A 20438-nucleotide genomic window follows, 5' to 3' on the forward strand; every position below is an offset into this window, starting at 1 on the left:
CTACCCAAGAACACCGTCTATGCTGTACACTACCCGAGAACACCGTCTGTAGTGTACACGACCCAAGAACACCGTCTGTAGTGTACACGACCCAAGAACACCGTCTGTAGTGTCCACTACCCAAGAACACAGTCTATGGTGTACACTACCCGAGAACACAGTCTGTAGTGTCCACTACCCAAGAGCACCATCTATGGTGTACACTACCCGAGAACACAGTCTGTAGTGTACACGACCCGAGAACACCGTCTGTAGTGTACACGACCCAAGAGCACCGTCTATGGTGTCCAATATTATTTCTGCTTATATTATCTGTTCATTGCATTCTGACTGCAACTGACTTCAGGACTGTCGTAACTTCCACTGTATTATGTTTGGCAGCCTATTTTCATCAGTATTCTGGAATTGTCCCGTGGTATTTGAGAGAAAAAAGTATGTTAACTCAGCTGTTTACAAGAGAACAGCGTCTAGACGGAGGCTTACAGGTGATACATAATTCCAACTTTTTAACCCAATAAATATACATTGCACACAAAGTTACACTTGGTTTTTCAAACTTTGGTGAATCGCTGAAGTTCTTTGATCGATTGTTTTCGATAAGTCTTTTGACGTAACACAGTGCATGCTAACACTAGGGTCAGACGGGTGTTTCAAGGGTTCTTATGCAACTTGAAGACCCCGCACATAATTTAAAACATTTTATGATTGTACTCTACATGTGAGACAGACCACCTTCGCTCTAAATTTTCGGTCGGGGTTTGAATGCACTTCTGTCAGGGCAGCATGGAAGTGAGGGAGTTTTTTATTTTCATTATGTTTATCCCCATCTTGAGTGCAGATGTTGTGGCTTATATTGCTACTCGGAGAGATTTGTGCCAGTGGTTTGCAGCAGAAACAGCGGGGCCTGTGTTGGGCCGCAAAGCAGACCAGGTCTCAGGTTCTGGTCTGAAAAACCTGGTGTCGGGCCAGTGGGTAACCTGATCTAGGCGTGAACTGGGCTGTAACCTCCGCTCACCCCCACCCTGCAGCCCCAGCCGGCCCAAGTCCCACTTACTGGGGTGGATGCTCCCTCTACAGACTTCAACCCTTTTATTGTCCCCAGTACAAGGTAAAAAATATCTGGGATACTATAGTTCAGCTCATGAAACATGGGACCAACACTTTACATATTGCGTTTATATATTTTAATTAGTTTATTATTTTATCTTTTTTGACATCACTCTTTAATGGGAGTGTAGTAGAGAAGATTGGTACTCACAGTTGAAGTTGGGTTCTATGTTGTCTCCTGCTAGCAGACTGTTGATGGTAACCTGGTAGATGATGTGCAGCAGCAGGAAAGCCATACCGGTGAAGCACAGGGACTTAACCAGGCACCCTGTGTGACCTGAAAGAGAGAGAAATGATCCTCTAAGGTTTCTCGGATACTGAGGTCCACTGCATAATTCAGATTGAATAGTTTACACAACATTAGAGGGTCTGTCAAGTCAAATAGTAGTAGTGTAACTACTTCCTAGTTATGGTTCAGATTTTACTCGTGATGAAAGAGTAATAAGACTATGAGACAAATGTTAACTTTATTAGGACAAATAAACATTTGTATTTCAACAATTTCATAACTGGTCTCATGTCATCAGTAAGGCCATACTTTAAAAACACAATGCATTTTACTAAATCATATTTGATGCATGACAGAGCTAAAAAACAATCGCAACTAACTATTCATCGCGCAATACTCCACCGACTGTAGGGTAACATTAGATACTTGTCATTGACAGAGTGGAGACCTCACAGCCCAGTTATATGGTTTCCAGTTCACATAGCTTAACCAGTCTGGTCCCATCCTAATAGGCCAGGATAAAGTAACCCGCCTCCATTAATCCGAATACAGTACTGTATTACAGATTTCCCTGCTGACCAGGGACAGTAATATCCCAGTGATAGTTTTGGCAGGCCGGTGGCCATCCATGTTTGGACCAACCTAAACACATGGTGACCTCTAAAGTCAAATGTGATGGATGAAACAGAGCTCAACAACTAGTGATGATTGGCCGACTGTCTGGTTGATGGCTGATTGGACGGGTTGCTTAGAGATGTTGTTAGGAGTGATTAGGGGACGATGCAGAGCAGAGGTGTCTGGATGTCTTGCAGGGAAAAAGTATGATAAAACAGTGGGAAGTGAACAAGAACAAACCCCTGAATGGAAATGCTTCAGCTGGTTCAGTCGATTAGTACAACTGTCACACCCTGATCTGTTTCTCCTGTCTTTGTGATTGTCTCCACCCTCCTCCAGGTGTTGCCCATCTTCCCCATCATCCCCTGTGCATTTATACCTGTGTTGTCTGTTTGTCTGTTGCCTGTTCGTTTTGTTCTTCAAACCTACCAGAGTTCTACCCCTTGCTCCTGCCTTGTCTATTTTCTTGTTTTCCCAGTTCTGTCTTTTGTGCCTGCCCTGGCCCTGACCCTGCCTGCCATCCTGTACCTTTGCCCTCTACTCTGGATTACCGACCTCTGCCTGCCATGACCATGACCCTGACCCTGCCTGCCTTCCTGTACCTTTGCCCTCTACTCTGGATTACCGACCTCTGCCTGCCCTGACCATGACCCTGAGCCTGCCTGCCGTCCTGTACCTTGCCTGCCCGTGTTCGAATTAATAAACCTTTGTTACTTGAACATTGTCTGTACCTGGGTCTTACCTTCAAACGTGTTTGAACGAGTATGAACTGGCCATGACTGACCCAGCAGACTCTGACCAGCTGCGCAACTCCATCGCCTCCCAAGGAGCTATCATTGGAAGGCACAAGGAGTTGCTTAATGGTCTGATGGAACGGTTCCAGGTTGTGGCCGAACATCACAAACAAGCATTGGACACATTACGGGAGCAAGTCTATGGGTTGTCTACTAGGAAGCCTACCATGACGGTAACCTTTCGGTCCCTCGGTAACCCGGCTGGTAGCAGTGCCGTCACTCTGGTTTCCCGGGAACCCTGCTTACCTCCCCCTGAAACACTTCGATGGAGAGTCAGGCACTTGTCGGGCGTTTCTTGCTCAACGTTCCCTCGTCATGGAACTGCAACCTTCCTCTTTTCACTCAGACCGCTCTAAGATAGACTACCTCATCACGCTGATATCCGGGAGGGCCCTCGCTTGGGCTACTGCCGTTTGGGAACAACAGTCGGCCGTATGCTTCAGTCTGGAGGGATTCGTGGCGGAGGTGAGAAGTTAGAGGCACCGTGGTCCGGGAGAGAAGGTGCCTGGAAGTTGCTTCGGGAGGATTCCCTCAGTGTGGCAGACTATGCGATGGAGTTCTGCACGCTAGCAGTGGAGGGTACCTGGAACCCGGAAGCACTGTTCGACACGTTCCTGCACGGATTATCGGAGGAGATAAAGGATGAGCTTGCAGCCCAAGAACTACTGACGGATCTTGACTCACTCATTGCTTTAACCATCCGGATCGATGGTCGGCTACGTGACCGTTGGAGGGAGAAGAGGTCCGATTGTGGTCCCAATCGCTCACTCAAGGATCCTCCTACCTTGCATCTGATGAACTCTGGAAGTCCCCGGCATCTACGTCCCTGAGAGGATCTGAGCTTACATGAGTCCCTCCAAGAGCCTCCGGAGACTGCCGATTCACCTCTTCCCGAGCCGATGCAGCTCAGCAGGGCTAGGCTGTCTCCAGCCGAACACGTACACAGACTTGAGACCCAGAGTTGTCTGTATGCGGTACTGCCGGTCATTATGTGTCTACCTGTACCTTCAAGAGACCCAGCTCATCAGTTGGAGTGAGTACTCTGGTGGGCCGTAAAGATAATTTTTCGTCTCCCCTGGCTCGCCCCCTCTCCGTGCCATCCTGCGGTGGGGCCGAACAGTCCAAGTCTCTCCAGGTACTCATCAACTCGGGGGCCAATGTGAGTTTTATGGACGTTAGCCTGGCATCTGAGCTGGGCATCCCCACTCAACTCCTCTCCATTCCCATGGGTGTTAGAGCACTGGACTCTATAGGCCGGGTCACCCACCAGACCACCCCCCGTCAACCTACAAGTGTCGGAGAACCACAGTGAGACAATCCAATTCCTGCTGGTTGAGTCTCCGCAGGTTCCCGTGGTATTGGGATTCTCTTGGCTCCAGCGACACAATCCCTCTATTAACTGGTATACTGGTGCAATCGTGGGCTGGAGTCCGTTCTGCCACACTCATTGCCTGAAGCTCTGCCTGCCCTGGGACATCTTCCTGGGGGCTTTGCCACGGACCTCTTCGCCAGCCCAGTGGAGTACCAGGACCTCCCGGAGGGGTTCAGTAAGGCCCGGGCCACTTCGCTTTCGGAGCCCCGACCGGTATCCAAGAAGGTCAAGCCAGATGCGCTGGCACGCCCCCATTGCCCCGCGGCTACACACCCGGAAGCCAAAACCTTTCCCCCCAGCTCCCCAGCTTTCCCTCCATTATTAACCCCTTTGCTGTTTGTCCTCTGTTGCGCCGTACCCTCCATTACTTCCTACTCCTATTTCCTGTGTCTAGAATTGAACCCATGTCTCACAGCCCTCTGTCCTCTGTTTTTCCCCTTGCTCCTGCCTGGTCTACTTTCCTGTTTTATAATTTTGTCCTTTCTGCCTGCCCTGACCCTGACCCTGAGCCTGCCTGCCATCCAGAACCTTTGCCCCAATACTCTGGATTACCGTCCTCTGCCTGAATTGACCCTGAGCTTGCCTGCCTGCCATCCTGTACCTTTGCCTGCCAGTGTTCAAATGAATAAACTTTTGTTATTCAACATTGTCTGCACCTGGGTCTTACCTTCAAACGTGTAACAACATCTAACCAGGAAGCAGAAAAGCACACTCAGTTCATGGCAGATCCAAACAAGATGTTGGCAGGTTTTCATCAAAACAAACAAGTACGTGTAATATTCCTAACTATGGATCCATAACTCTAAGCAAGGTATCAAATTCAGCTAACAAATTGGCACCTTCCATTTAAGTCAGCGAGATGCTGACACTAGCTCAAAACGTGTGAGAGAGAACTCCCTAGGCGTGTGTCAGCCCCTAACTGTGTTAGGAGCCTGACACTGAGCAGGGGAACACTCCTGTAAACTCCCAAAGAGACACTTCCATCTCTCTTTAAGGATTAATGATCCCACTTCTGACACCAACGCCTTGTGACTCAGACTTCCATAGAAACGTGATGCTATCCTGATATGGACACTGTCCTAGTAGGGACACTCAGCTATCTCTGTCACTTAGAAAGTGTGACTCCCTCATTTAATTATGTTATGAATCAAATATTGTGCTCACATATGGCGTTGTCTGCAGGTTGATCAACTTAGAGCCAAACTTCAGGTATACGTCTAACATTGGATTGAACTTCCTGTAAAACACTGGGGCTACAATTAAAGTCAAATGTCAAATCTGTGGTGTATTAACATTGCATTTGCTGCAATTGCAGCCAATAAAGGGGTTTTCAGTGAATGGTCTTGAGCATCCAATTATAGTTTGTTTTAGATTAGACATTTGAGATGTATTATTCCAACCCAACATGGCTGCAGGGTAACTTTCACACACCCCTACATCCCCATCTATTGTGGTTCTCTTCCATAACAGGCTGTATGTATGACAAAGAGAGGGAGCCACTACACACTTTTCATGAGGCTCCACACATCAAACAGAGGACACGTTACATCATAAACACCTACTGGTTATCATTTTTGTTATTGTCTTGCAAGAGATATGGAAATGAGTTGGAGTGGCAACCTGGTATGTACATTACAATGAGATACTGTTGTGGAAAAGACATCAATGAACCTATTCATGTACACTGTTAGAAGAAAAAGGTGCCATCTAGACCCTAAAAGGGTCATTTGTCTATCCACATAGGAGAACCCTTTGAATAACCCTGGTTGGTTCCAGGGAAAAAGCTTTTGATTCCAATTAGAACCGTTTTGAGGTTTCTACATGGAACCCAAAATGGTTCTACCTGGAACCAAAAAGGGTTATCCTATGGGGACAGTCGAAGAAGGAGAGTAGTATATACACTGAGTATACCAACCCCCCCCACCACACACACACACACACACACACACACACACACACACACACACACACACACACACACACACACACACACACACACACACACACACACACACACACACACACACACACACACACACACACACACTTTTGCTCTCAGAGCAGCCTCAATTCGTTGGGGCTTGAACTCTATAAGGTGTCGAAAGCGTTCCACAGGGATGCTGGCCAATGTTGACTCCAATGCTTCCCACAGTTGTGTCAAGTTGGCTGGATGTCCTTTGGGTTGTGGACCATTCTTGATACACACAGGACACTATTGAGCATGGAAAAACCCAGCAGCACTACAGTTCTTGACACAAACCGGTGTGACTGGCACCTAGTACCATACTCGGTTCTTAAATCTTTTGTCTTGCTCATTCACACTCAGAATGGCACACATTCACAATCCATTTCTCAATTGTCTCAAGGCTTAAAAATCCTTCTTTAACCTGTCTCCTCCCCTTCATCTACACTGATTGAAGTGGATTTAACTGTTGACATCAATAAGGGATCATATTCAATCTCGTATTGATTCAGCATGAATGTTCACAATGGCTTCTGATAGACGTTGTAGCATGTATAGAAACCATTAGAAGTACCAGGAAATTCTCAAAAACACCACTGAGAGAAAGGCGATACTCACACAGTAAACTCAAATATGGACCAGATGTGTTGTGTTGTGTGTGTGTGTGTGTGTGTGTGTGTGTGTGTGTGTGTGTGTGTGTGTGTGTGTGTGTGTGTGTGTGTGTGTGTGTGTGTGTGTGTGTGTGTGTGTGTGTGTGTGTGTGTGTGTGTGTGTGTGTGTGTGTGTGTGTGTGTGTGTGTGTGTGTGTGTGTGTGTGTGTGTGTGTGTTTTACAGAATAATTTGAGGAGGTTGCCGTGGCATATTCCAACAACAGCAACAAAAAAACTTGCGATTTAGCCCTATTTCTCTCTCTCTCTCTCTCCCTCTCTCTCTCTCTCTCTCTCCCTCTCTCCCTCTCTCCCTCTCTCCCTCCATTTTCTCTCCTCTTCCATTCACCACTGTGTTTGAATTAATGTTGAGATTAAAGGAAGGTATGAATCTGGATCTCAGGATGCCAGTGAAAGGAAACTGGCGAGCGGATGGTGTGTGTTTGGCGCAAGCCCCACATGTTTTTAATTCCCACGACTGTTATCTGAATTCTGAAATTTCATCAACTTAATCGCATTTAAAGATTGTCCCTGGGAGAAGTGCAGGCTGCCAAGCCTTGGGAGTGAGCTGCTTAGCTCATTGAAAAGGGCCCCTAGGTCGTGTCTGGCTTGCGTGGGGCCAACGATGCTTGAGTTGCAACTTGGCTTCCGTTGGCCCATCATAACATCTAATTTTTTTGAAAGCTGCTCCTTGCCAATCCTGTTGCCCAAAAGTAGAGCTCTTTATGGGCCATCACAAAGCAGTGATCAGGAGTAAATCACATTATTGTGATTATTATTATACTGCAGTTCTAATAGAGAGAGAACAGCAGATTTGTGAGTCCATACTGTCAGACCAAGAGAATCATTTTTAAAATTGAACTATACGTGTCAGTTAAGAACAAATTCTTATTTGCAATGACGGCCTACCAGGGAACAGTGGGTTAACCAACTTGTTCAGGGGCAGAACGACAGATTTGTGGCGGCAGGTAGCCTAGTGGTTAGAGTGTTAGACTTGTAACCGAAAGGTTGCAAGATGAAATCCCAGAGTTGACAAGGCAAAAATTCTGTCGTTCTGCCCCTGAACAAGGCAGTTAACCCACTGTTCCTAGGCTGTCATTGAAAATAAGAAATTGTTCTTAACTGACTTGCCTAGTTAAATAAAAAATATAAATAATTTTACCTTGTAAGCCCTGGGATGCGATCCAGCAAACTTTCAGTTCTTGGCCCAATGCTCTAACCACTAGGCTACCTGCCTCCCCAAGAATAACTGTACACAATGTACATGCATGTAGTAGTGTAGTCTATTAGTTCCCAAACTCATTTAGAGGCCAACTTACACATATGACAGAGTCGGGCCAAAATGTATAGCGCCTCCTATTGACAACACCCCAGCAGACTGACCCCCCCACAGCTTGGGAAACACTGGTTTAGTCAATTGAAACACCACTATTTCAGTTGACAAATTTGATTGGCATTGATTAGCTTTGTCATGGGAGCCATTGTCAATAGCAGTACAAATAGTGTGTTTGGATGATTTTACTACATCTAATCATAAGGGATGTAAACGCCCTAATCAGCCAAACAAATTACTGGCTCTGATTAAATATGGCCCAATGTTTTAAGGTTCATTTTGGTTACTCAAAATGATTTTAAATGTAAAATGACTCAAAATGCATGTTGACTCAAAATAACTCAAAATCTAAGTTGTTGACATTTTGTTGTTGAAAACTATAACATTAAAACATTGTAATCCACTTTTTTGTTCAGTTGGAAAACTATAACATTAGAAAAACATTGTAATCCTACTTTCATATATTATTATATATTATATTATAAACCAGGATACTGTAAATACATACATACCACCTGTTTGTCCCTTTACTTTTCCAAGTTAAATTGAGCTTTGTGTTAATACTATGTTACATACCCACTCGATGTGTAATCTGTTTCATCTGGAGTAATCTAGTGGAAAGCACTTACCCTTTAATTACAGCCTAGCAAGAAATCTAAATTGTGCTACCAGGCCACAGTTACCTTCACATGCCACATCCCCTTTAAGCTGCTCTAGGAATGAATACAGGTCTAAACCAGCCTGGAGAGAATTCTTTGTGTGCAAGTCCCAAGACATATTAGACTGTGGTGTGAAGAAAATACATATTAGGTATAATTGTGCATTTAGATTAAAGTGGAGTGCTGAGGAAAGGAGTGGAGTGATACTACTATGCCTAGAATGTTGAGGAAAGGAGTGGAGTGATACTACTAGGCCTAGAATGTTGAGGAAAGGAGTGGAGTGATACTACTATGCCTAGAATGTTGAGGAAAGGAATGGAGTGATACTACTATGCCTAGAATGCTGAGGAAAGGAGTGGAGTGATACTACTATGCCTAGAATGTTGAGGAAAGGAGTGTAGTGATACTACTAGGCCTAGAATGCTGAGGAAAGGAGTGGAGTGATACTACTAGGCCTAGAATGTTGAGGAAAGGAGTGGAGTGATACTACTAGGCCTAGAATGTTGAGGAAAGGAGTGGAGTGATACTACTAGGCCTAGAATGCTGAGGAAAGGAGGAGTGATACTACTATACCTAGAATGTTGAGGAAAGGAGTGGAGTGATATTACTAGGCCTAGAATGCTGAGGAAAGGATTGGAGTGATACTACTATGCCTAGAATGTTGAGGAAAGGAGTGGAGTGATATTACTAGGCCTAGAATGTTGAGGAAAGGAGTGGAGTGATATTACTAGGCCTAGAATGCTGAGGAAAGGAGTGGAGTGATATTACTAGGCCTAGAATGTTGAGGAAAGGAGTGGAGTGATATTACTAGGCCTAGAATTTTGAGGAAAGGAGTGGAGTGATACTACTATGCCTAGAATGTTGAGGAAAGGAGTGGAGTGATATTACTAGGCCTAGAATGTTGAGGAAAGGAGTGGAGTGATATTACTAGGCCTAGAATGCTGAGGAAAGGAGTGGAGTGATACTACTATGCCTAGAATGCTGAGGAAATGAGTGGAGTGATACTACTAGGCCTAGAATGCTGAGGAAAGGAGTGGAGTGATACTACTAGGCCTAGAATGCTGAGGAAAGGAGTGCAGTGATATTACTAGGTAATGGCATTGAGGAGTATACCATCTCAGTCATCGGCTTCATCAATAAGTGTATCGACAATGTCACGACTTCTACCGAAGTCGTTGCCTCTCCTTGTTCGGGCGGTGCTCGGCGTTCGACGTCACCGGTCTTCTAGCCATCATTGATCCTTTTTTCATTTTCCATTGGTTTTGTCTTGTCTTCCCACACACCTGTTTTCTATCCCATTCATTACCTGTTGTGTATTTAACCCTCTGTTTCCCCTCATGTCTTTGTCAGAGATTGATTTGTTGTCAGTGTAGTGTGAGTGTTTGTATAGGTGCGCGTCGGGTCCTCGTACCCATGTTTTGTTTGTTTGTACATTTATTGTTATGGAGCATACTCTTGGAACTTTATTAAAAGACTCCATATTTACACTCCATTTGACTCTCCTGCGCCTGACTTCCCTGCCACCTATTACACCTATGCATGACAGACAACGTCGTCCCCACAGTGACCGTACATACATTTCCCAACCAGAAGCCATGGATTACAGGCAACATCCACACCAAGCAAAAGTCTAGAGCTGCCACTTTCAAGGAGCGGGACACTAATCTGGACGCTTATAAGAAATCCCGGTATGCCCTCAGACGAACCATCAAACAGGCAAAGCATCAGTACAGGATTAAGATTGAATCCTACTACACTGGCTTTGATGCTCGTCGGATGTGGCAGGGCTTGAAAATTATTACGGACTAATAAGGGAAACACAGCTGCGAGCTGCCCAGTGACTCGAGCCTACCAGATGAGCTAAATGCCTTTTGTGTTCGCTTCGAGTCAAGCAACACTGAAGAATAAAAGAGAGCATCAGCTGTTCTGGGCGACTGTGTGTTGACCTCTTCAAAGGTCTTGTTCACGTCAGCTACTGAGAGTGTTATCATTCACAAAGCCGCGGTCCAGATGGATTACCAGGACGTGTACTCAAAGCATGCGTGGACCAACTGGCAAGTGTCTTCACTGAGATTTTCACCCTTTACCTGACTGAGTCTGTAATACCTACATGTTTCAAGCAGACCAACATAGTCCCTGTGCCTAAGGAAGTGAAGGTAACCTGCCACATAGCACTCACATCAGTAGCCATGGAGTGCTTTGAAAGGCTGGTTTCGGCTCACATCAACAACCTCATCCCTAAGATCCACTCCAGTTTGCATACCGCCCCAATAGATCCCCAGATGAGCCAATCTCAATCGTACTACACACTGTCCTTTCCCACCTGGACAACAGGAACACCTATGTGAGAATGCTGTTATTAATTGACTACAGCTCAGTGTTCAACATGTCATGACTGTCCTGATCAGGTCAAGTTACAGGAGACCACAACCCTACAGATTATCTCTCAACCAAAAACAGAGGAGGAGAGATCTAGGGGTCTGAAGATGTGGGGGGTTTTATGACCCCTCACAAATTCCTTTGTCCTGTTACTATGGAGAACCAGCCTCAGAACATTAAACATGAAATAAAGGGACTTTATTTATAAAGGGAACAATGGTTTCCGTCAGCCACAATGGTGGTCATGACGATAGATGGAATATGAAAATGTATGTCATTTTTGTGTTGTTATTGAAGGTTAATAGATGACGTTATTACAGAAATATTGTAACGTGAAGAGTTTTCCTAGTATATGTTTGATGTTTATACATTGTACGTTGTGTGGAAAATGTCCAAATCAAAGGGAATGTTTTGGTAAAGATGAAATGTTAAGTTAGTTGTCTAAAATTGGATTTGAGAAAAACCTAGACCTTGCTCTTAATTTGGTACGCCCAGAGAATTGCCCTAAAGGCGGTTACACCCACTTCTGACACAAGGGTATAAAACCTGTGAGTAAAGAATTTACAGAGAAGACTATGTGACCCAAGCTCTAAAAAGTAAACAAACCCAAAAAGTTTGAAGACAAAGAAATCTTTTTCTACCCAAGCTACGGATGAGTAGCTGTGTCTAAGCGGCTGAATTCAAGTCGAACCACCTAGCCGTGGTATCTACACTGTTTCATTCCAACGCTGTGAGCTCTGAGCTACAGAGCTGTCTGTCCTCAGAAGACCCCTTCCAGAGCAAGGGTGAGGGAACAGACTCCTAAGCCAAAAGGACACTGACATTGTGAGGACGACCAGAAAGTGTGCCGGAGAAGTGCGTCATCGAGCAGCAGAACGGTCCCCTGAACGGTCCCCTGAACGGTCCACACAGAGAATCCTCTGAGGTCTTCCTCACTTAATTACATCATTATATTCTGACCAATAAGAGCAGCAGTTTGAACGGTCCCCTGAACGGTCCACACAGAGAATCCTCGGAGGTCTTCCTCACGTAATTACATCATTATATTCTGACCAATAAGAGCAGCAGCCTGAAGGTCCCCTGAATAGGTCCACACAAGAATCACTCGGAGGTATTTCCTCACGTAATTACATCATTATATTCTGACCCATTTAAGTTAGCGGCAGTTTGGGGCAAGGCTAAGTTAGAATAGCATAGCTGACAAATTCACCCAAATGTATATTTCTCATCATTTAGCTTTCTATTAAATTTTCAACTAAGATTGGTCTCTCGAACTCATTTGAAATCCCCATTTTGGTTAGACCCTGGTCCGAACTATAGTGTGTTGGCCCGTTATACTAAGTTCTAATCGATAGCCTATAATGTGTTTTTTTTTCTATGTGTATCTCTTGTCATCATTTTAGCTTTCTATTAAATAAATATTCAACTAACATTGGTGTGTTACGAACTCATTGGTGAGACCCTGGTCCGAACTCATTGGTGAGACCCTGGTCCGAACTCATTGGTGAGACCCGGGTCCTTGCAGATTCACGGACTATACGACGTTCAGAACGAGATTGTAGAGGTAACTGGTTAATTAGCGGCTGTTGTAAAATCGATATTCTGATATTCTTTGAGTTAATTTGGGAAATAGAAACTCAATAAAAACTAGTTTTCCCATGGTGCCCCAGGGCACCATGAGTTAATAATTGCTTGATTCAGTTAATCACGCAATTAGAAACTTTGAATCATTCGATGAACAACAGTCTTCACATTAACTAATACAACATCACGACAAACACCATAGTCCCCAAACGGCACATTACTAAGCTAAGGACCCTGGGACTAAACACCTCCCTCTGCAACTGGATCCTGGACTTCCTGATGGGCCGCCACCAGGTGGTAAGGGTAGACAACAACATGTCTGACATGCTGATCCTCAACACTGGGGCCCCTCGGGGGTGTGTACTTAGTCCTCTCCTGTACTCCCTGTTCACTCATGACTACGTGGTCTGGATTGAAGCTGGTCGAGAGTTTCAAGTTCCTTGGTGTCCACATCACCAACAAACTATCATGGTCCAAACACACAAAGACAGATGTGAAGAGGGCACGACAACACCTTTTCCCCCTCAGGAGACTGAAAAGATTTGGCATGGGTCCCCAGATCCTAAAAAAGTTATACAGCTGCACGATCGAGAGCATGGTATGGCAAATGCTCGGCATCTGACCGAAAGGCGCTACAGAGGGTAGTGCATACAGCCTAGTACATCACTAGGGCCAAGCTTCCTGCCATCCAGCACCTATATAGTAGGCTGTGTCAGAGAAAAGCTTCAAAAATGGTCAAAAACTCCAGCCACTCAAGTCATAGGCTGTTCTCTCTGCTCCCGCACGGCAAGCGGTACCGGAGCGCCAAGTCTTGGACTAAAAGGCTCCTTATCAGCTTCTATCCCCAACCCATAAGACTGAACAATTAATCAAATGGCCACCGGACTATTTACATTGAAACCCCCCACTGCTGCTACTCGCTGTTTATTATCTATGCATAGTCACTTTACCCCTACCTACATGTACAAATTCCCTCAACTAAACTAACTGTATATAGCCTCGTTATTGTTATTTTATTGTCTTACTTTTCATAATTTTTTACTTAAGTTTATTTAGTAAATATTTTCTTAACTCTTCTTGAACTGCATTTGGTTAAGGGCTTGCATTTCATGGTTGTATTCGGCGCATGTGACAAAGTTTGATTTAATTTGAGTTAGCTGTAGCAAATGTAGCAAATGCTACAGCTAACAAAAAAGCTAACTAATGTTTAATCCATCAAGGAAACAAATTGTGAACCAGTCTCTAATGATACTTTCTGATGTGTCAGAGGCATGTGCGCATGCTCGTGCGCATGTGTGTGTGTGTGTGTGTGTGTGTGTGTGTGTGTGTGTGTGTGTGTGTGTGTGTGTGTGTGTGTGTGTGTGTGTGTGTGTGTGTGTGTGTGTGTGTGTGTGTGTGTGTGTGTGTGTGTGTGTGTGTGTGTGTGTGTGTGTGTGTGTGTGTGTGTGTGTGTGTGTGGGACATGACCTCATCGGCTGCCAAAGAATATTGTCAATGAACAAAGAAGTGTTCAAGGAGCCGGCCCAAGCCAGCATTCAGTATTACACTTGGAATGCAACCTCAAAAGAAAGAGCTAGTTGACTGGTCAACAGACAGTGATGCAGAAACTTGCATTCTTCAGCCTCCCTTAACATTTTGCACTATTGTTATTAAATTCAGTGCTGAACAAGCAATTGATCCCATTTCTATAAAATGTAAAGGTCCAATGCAGTTGTTTTTATCTGAATATCAAATAATTTCTGAGTAACAATTAAGTACCTTACTGTGATTGTTTTCAATTAAAACGGTCAAAAATGTACAAAAATAGCTTCTTAGCAAAGAGCAATTTCAAGCAAAAACTTTGCTAGGACTGTCTGGGAGTAGCCTGAGTAGAGGGGGGAAAACTGAAAACCTGCTGTTATTGACAGAGAGGTTTGGAACTCTCTTTCTTATTGGTATATTAACTGATGTCACCAGGCAGGCCAAAAGGCCATGCCACAACAACAACTGAGATTTCAGGTGTTCTTTTCAAACAGCTCTTACACTAAAAGGGAATTATCATCATTTTTACAATTTCACAACCTCATAGAGTGGAAATATATATAAAACACAGGAAAATCACATTTTGACTGCACTGGGCCATCAAACGTTATGAAACATCAATAAAAGTTCAAATACAATCCACATGATATAATATCCAATGAGTCAAAGCCTCACTGTCAGTTTGCCTTAACGGAGGGACCCAGAGGGTCCTGGTTGACAGGTTGCATTGAGGCAGGATTCAAAGAGAGAGAGGGGGAAGGTGGGATGGCAGGCAGATAGGCAGCTCATTGTGTGAACGGTGCTGGTGACTCATCGGCTTCCTGGGGAAAAGAGACAAGAGGGGTTTAGGGAGGCGTGGGCCTGGGGTGCCCTGGTGACGACCTCTCCATTGAGCTCTGTTTCCTCAGGAAGCCTTCTTGTCTCCTGCGTCCCCCTCTCCAAGGACAGATTACGTATGTTTGTATTACCGTCCTTTCAGGATGGCTCGGAGTAGTGGGGTACTGGAGTTTGCTGGGATTGTGGTGTTGTATTGTATTACAGAGATTCCTCGGAGGAAACTTATATAGAACCCAAGTCATCGGGGGAAACGACTTTTGTGTCAATTAGCGAGGTCTGGGTTGTTTACATCAAGGTTTTGGTTGGTTGATAAAGTGCATCAGCCCATGACACTCTGGCTGACTTCTCCAAACAGTTATACCACTGCACAAGTTGGTTTTATTGTTTGTGTCTCTTCAATAGTAATGTTTGCTGTCTTCCTCACAGTTTGGATTTGACTGTGGGAATAACACCAACTGCGTGAATTCCGGAATGCGGGTATGATTGGATCGAGCCCTATTGAATTTGACTAAACATGACCTTTAATTAGCTGCTTGACCACAAAGGTCGCGGAGGATGACATATGGATGGTCACTCAAGCTTTATTAGAAAAGCTGGGTAAAATCAGAGAACATTTTGGTTTATAAAGGACTTGAGGAAAATAACTAATTGATGTCTATTTTTTTCCAGGAGAGTGGAGATGGGACTGAAGCCTTACACTGGAGTTGTGATGGAGGGAAACAGCTGGAGGAGAATGACAAGAAGAGGAAAGATCTCAAGGTCTCAATCTGTCCACCACTCCGCAGCCAGCTGCTAGAAGAACAGAGAAGTCTTTACTTTTGAACCCTGACCTCTATCACTTCTTGATTGTCCATCACCGGCATATGATCTTGTTCTATCGCAGTTTTTTTTTGTCTCTGTCCATTTGGCTGCCTCAGCTGCTTCATCATCAAAAAATAATAATAAATGGGAACCACAAAACTGTAACGCCATTTAATATTTGGTCAAGATCCCCCCCCCAAGAGACAAGAGACACATGACTGACAGGCACGTGTTGCATGCTCTGACACGTCTGGAATTCTACCCACCCCTGTTTTGGTAAGAAGCCAAGGGATGGGGCTGGTGAAATGTAACTACTCTCAAACTCATAGACAGAGCTATGGATGCAAGGACTGACCATCAATGACATCAACATAATAGTTTTAATCATGTTTTGAGGCTATATAGTGTTTTTTCAATATTTACTTTTGTTGACAAATATTGGAGTAAAACAAGTTTATATTTGGGGTTATCATTAGGTATGACAGTTGAACTAAGCTCATGAGGCATTTATAAGTTATATTCATCAATAATCAATGGCTATATATAATTCATTTAAATACATTGTCAAAAAGTATATAGTAAATCCAGAATACCAGATGGAGTGACTAAAAACGTATTTCTCACCAGTAGCCAGAGACACTGATAGTAGCCAGAGGTACTGACAGTAGCCAGAGGTACTGACAGTAGCCAGAGGTACTGACATTAGCCAGAGGTACTGATAGTAGCCAGATGTACTGACAGTAGCCAGAGGTACTGACAGTAGCCAGAGACACTGATAGTAGCCAGTGTCTCTGATAGTAGCCAGAGGTACTGATAGTAGCCAGAGGTACTGATAGTAGCCAGAGACACTGATAGTAGCCAGAGACACTGATAGTAGCCAGAGGTACTGATAGTAGCCAGAGACACTGATAGTAGCCAGAGACACTGATAGTAGCCAGAGGTACTGACAGTAGCCAGTGGTACTGATAGTAGCCAGAGACACTGATAGTAGCCAGAGACACTGATAGTAGCCAGAGGTACTGATAGTAGCCAGAGACACTGATAGTAGCCAGAGACACTGATAGTAGCCAGAGACACTGATAGTAGCCAGAGACACTGATAGTAGCCAGAGGTACTGATAGTAGCCAGAGGTACTGATAGTAGCCAGAGGTACTGATAGTAGCCAGAGGTACTGATAGTAGCCAGAGACACTGATAGTAGCCAGAGACACTGATAGTAGCCAGAGGTACTGATAGTAGCCAGAGGTACTGATAGTAGCCAGAGGTACTGATAGTAGCCAGAGACACTGATAGTAGCCAGAGACACTGATAGTAGCCAGAGGTACTGATAGTAGCCAGAGACACTGATAGTAGCCAGAGGTACTGATAGTAGCCAGAGACACTGATAGTAGCCAGAGGTACTGATAGTAGCCAGAGGTACTGATAGTAGCCAGAGACACTGATAGTAGCCAGAGTACTGATAGTAGCCAGAGACACTGATAGTAGCCAGAGGTACACTGATAGTAGCCAGAGACACTGATAGTAGCCAGAGACACTGATAGTAGCCAGAGACACTGATAGTAGCCAGAGGTACTGATAGTAGCCAGAGACACTGATAGTAGCCAGAGGTACTGATAGTAGCCAGAGACACTGATAGTAGCCAGAGGTACTGATAGTAGCCAGAGACACTGATAGTAGCCAGAGGTACTGATAGTAGCCAGAGGTACTGATAGTAGCCAGAGACACTGATAGTAGCCAGAGGTACTGATAGTAGCCAGAGACACTGATAGTAGCCAGAGACACTGATAGTAGCCAGAGACACTGATAGTAGCCAGAGACACTGATAGTAGCCAGAGACACTGATAGTAGCCAGAGACACTGATAGTAGCCAGAGGTACTGATAGTAGCCAGAGACACTGATAGTAGCCAGAGGCACTGATAGTAGCCAGAGACACTGATAGTAGCCAGAGGTACTGATAGTAGCCAGAGGTACTGATAGTAGCCAGAGACACTGATAGTAGCCAGAGACACTGATAGTAGCCAGAGACACTGATAGTAGCCAGAGGTACTGATAGTAGCCAGAGACACTGATAGTAGCCAGAGACACTGATAGTAGCCAGAGGTACTGATAGTAGACAGAGGTACTGATAGTAGCCAGAGGTACTGATAGTAGCCAGAGACACTGATAGTAGCCAGAGGTACTGATAGTAGCCAGAGACACTGATAGTAGCCAGAGACACTGATAGTAGCCAGAGGTACTGATAGTAGCCAGAGGTACTGATAGTAGCCAGAGGTACTGATAGTAGCCAGAGACACTGATAGTAGCCAGAGACACTGATAGTAGCCAGAGGTACTGATAGTAGCCAGAGACACTGATAGTAGCCAGAGGTACTGATAGTAGCCAGAGACACTGATAGTAGCCAGAGGTACTGATAGTAGCCAGAGGTACTGATAGTAGCCAGAGACACTGATAGTAGCCATGTTGACACTGGTCCACTACCACTGCTTTAATGTATTGTTCTCATGGTAATCCCATGTCCACTACGACTATTATTATTGCTGTTGGTCCCACCATTTATTTATATATAAATATATATATATTATTCTTTTTTTTTCAATATGTTTACATTGACAATGAAAGTAATAATGAACTTGCCATGCCAATAAATTCAATCGAATTGAATGACAGAGAGTGAGAGAGAGAGAGACAGAGAGAGAAAGAGAGACAGAGACACTGAGAGTAGCCAGAGAGACTGATAGTAGCCAGAGAGTAGAGAGAGCCAGAGAGACTGATAGTAGCCAGAGAGACTGAGAGTAGAGAGACAGACAGACAGACAGAGAGAGAGAGACAGATAGAGAGAGACTGATAGAGAGAGACAGAGAGCCAGAGAGACTGAGTAGACTGAGAGACAGAGAGAGAGAGAGAGAGAGATAGAGTTGAACTTGTGGCCAGCTGACACTTAAGGGGAAAGTGAAGTAGGAGTGCATGTGTCTCTGTGTAGACAGGCAGAAGCTGCATTCTTTCATCTCACTCTGTCCTCCCTCCCTTTTCCTGAGTGGTGTTACCCCTGCCTGGCTGTCACACATTTTGGGAGGTAGTGTTAAGAGGAGATGTATCTTATATTTAACGGAAGGCTTACAGTGTACAATGAAAGCCATATTCGAACTGAGATGGTAAAGATTGAGGTGCACATGAAGGAAAACCGTACAGGAAATGTGTCCTCTATATTTTAAGGACATATATGGTGTGTGTGTGTGTGTGTATGCGTGTGAGTGTGCGTGTGTGTGTGTGTGTGTGTGTGTGTGTGTGTGTGTGTGTGTGTGTGTGTGTGTGTGTGTGTGTGTGTGTGTGTGTGTGTGTGTGTGTGTGTGTGTGTGTGTGTGTGTGTGTGTGTGTGTGTGTGTGTGTGTGTGTGTGTGTGTGTGTGTGTGTGTGTGTGTAGCACCATCATTTCTCATCCCCGTCTCCTCTGACACAGACGCTGAGGAGTCTGAAATCATTCTGTCACTGAATGTTGTAAATCCTAGGTTTAGGCCGAGGCCATCCATAAACCCTGATAATGTAGGCTATTTAACCTCTGGCTCTTTAAAATGGATTGTTTGGTTTGATTTGATTTGTTTACTCAAGGAATTACCAGTTAAGAGTCTCTAAAAGTACTGTATGTGTCAGTTGACGCTCAGACAGATAACTGTTATCTCCACATCCTCATACCAAAACATATGTGGCCCCTACACTGACGGAAGAGAGCTGTACAGTAAGAACACATCCACTGAAAGAAACAAACCTGACTAAATAAGTTCACTGGAATTCATCATGGAGGAAACATTTCTTACCTTGCATTGTCGTTTTGGTGGGTTCTGGGAACAGTGGGATGAGCAGGAGGTAGATGAGGTAGACAAAAGAGAACCCATTGTACCGGAACAGACAAGCTGCAAAACAACAAGGCAGCAAGTAACACATCAGATCAGAACCCATCTGTGACATCACACCGTGGATAAATCAGAACCCATCTGTGACATCACACCGTGGATAAATCAGAACCCATCTGTGACGTAACACCATGGATAAATCAGAACCCATCTGTGACGTAACACCATGGATAAATCAGAACCCATCTGTGACATAACACCATGGATAAATCAGAACCCATCTGTGACATCACACCGTGGATAAATCAGAACCCATCTGTGACATAACACCATGGATAAATCAGAACCCATCTGTGACATCACACCATGGATAAATCAGAACCCATCTGTGACATAACACCATGGATAAATCAGAACCCATCTGTGACATAACACCATGGATAAATCAGAACCCATCTGTGACATAACACCATGGATAAATCAGAACCCATCTGTGACATAACACCATGGATAAATCAGAACCCATCTGTGACATAACACCGTGGATAAATCAGAACCCATCTGTGACATAACACCATGGATAAATCAGAACCCATCTGTGACATAACACTGTGGATAAATCAGAACCCATCTGTGACGTAACACCATGGATAACCCTCCCCCCCCAGAAGTTAGTAACCTTAATTAGAAGGAACCAAAATAAAACAGAACAGCAGCACCAACGGTTCAAATTAAAGGGGCAAAGAAG

The 20438-nt window shown here is 44.5% G+C and overlaps 1 pseudogene; it reads right to left on the reverse strand.

Annotated features, from left to right (window-relative positions):
* Nucleotides 1-19796, reverse strand: part of LOC123991386 — a 174209-nt pseudogene extending 154413 nt beyond the window's left edge.
* Between the last annotated feature and the right edge of the window lie 642 nt (nt 19797-20438).

This window comes from Oncorhynchus gorbuscha, linkage group LG12, assembly GCF_021184085.1.
Source record: "Oncorhynchus gorbuscha isolate QuinsamMale2020 ecotype Even-year linkage group LG12, OgorEven_v1.0, whole genome shotgun sequence".
Lineage (NCBI taxonomy): Eukaryota > Metazoa > Chordata > Actinopteri > Salmoniformes > Salmonidae > Oncorhynchus > Oncorhynchus gorbuscha.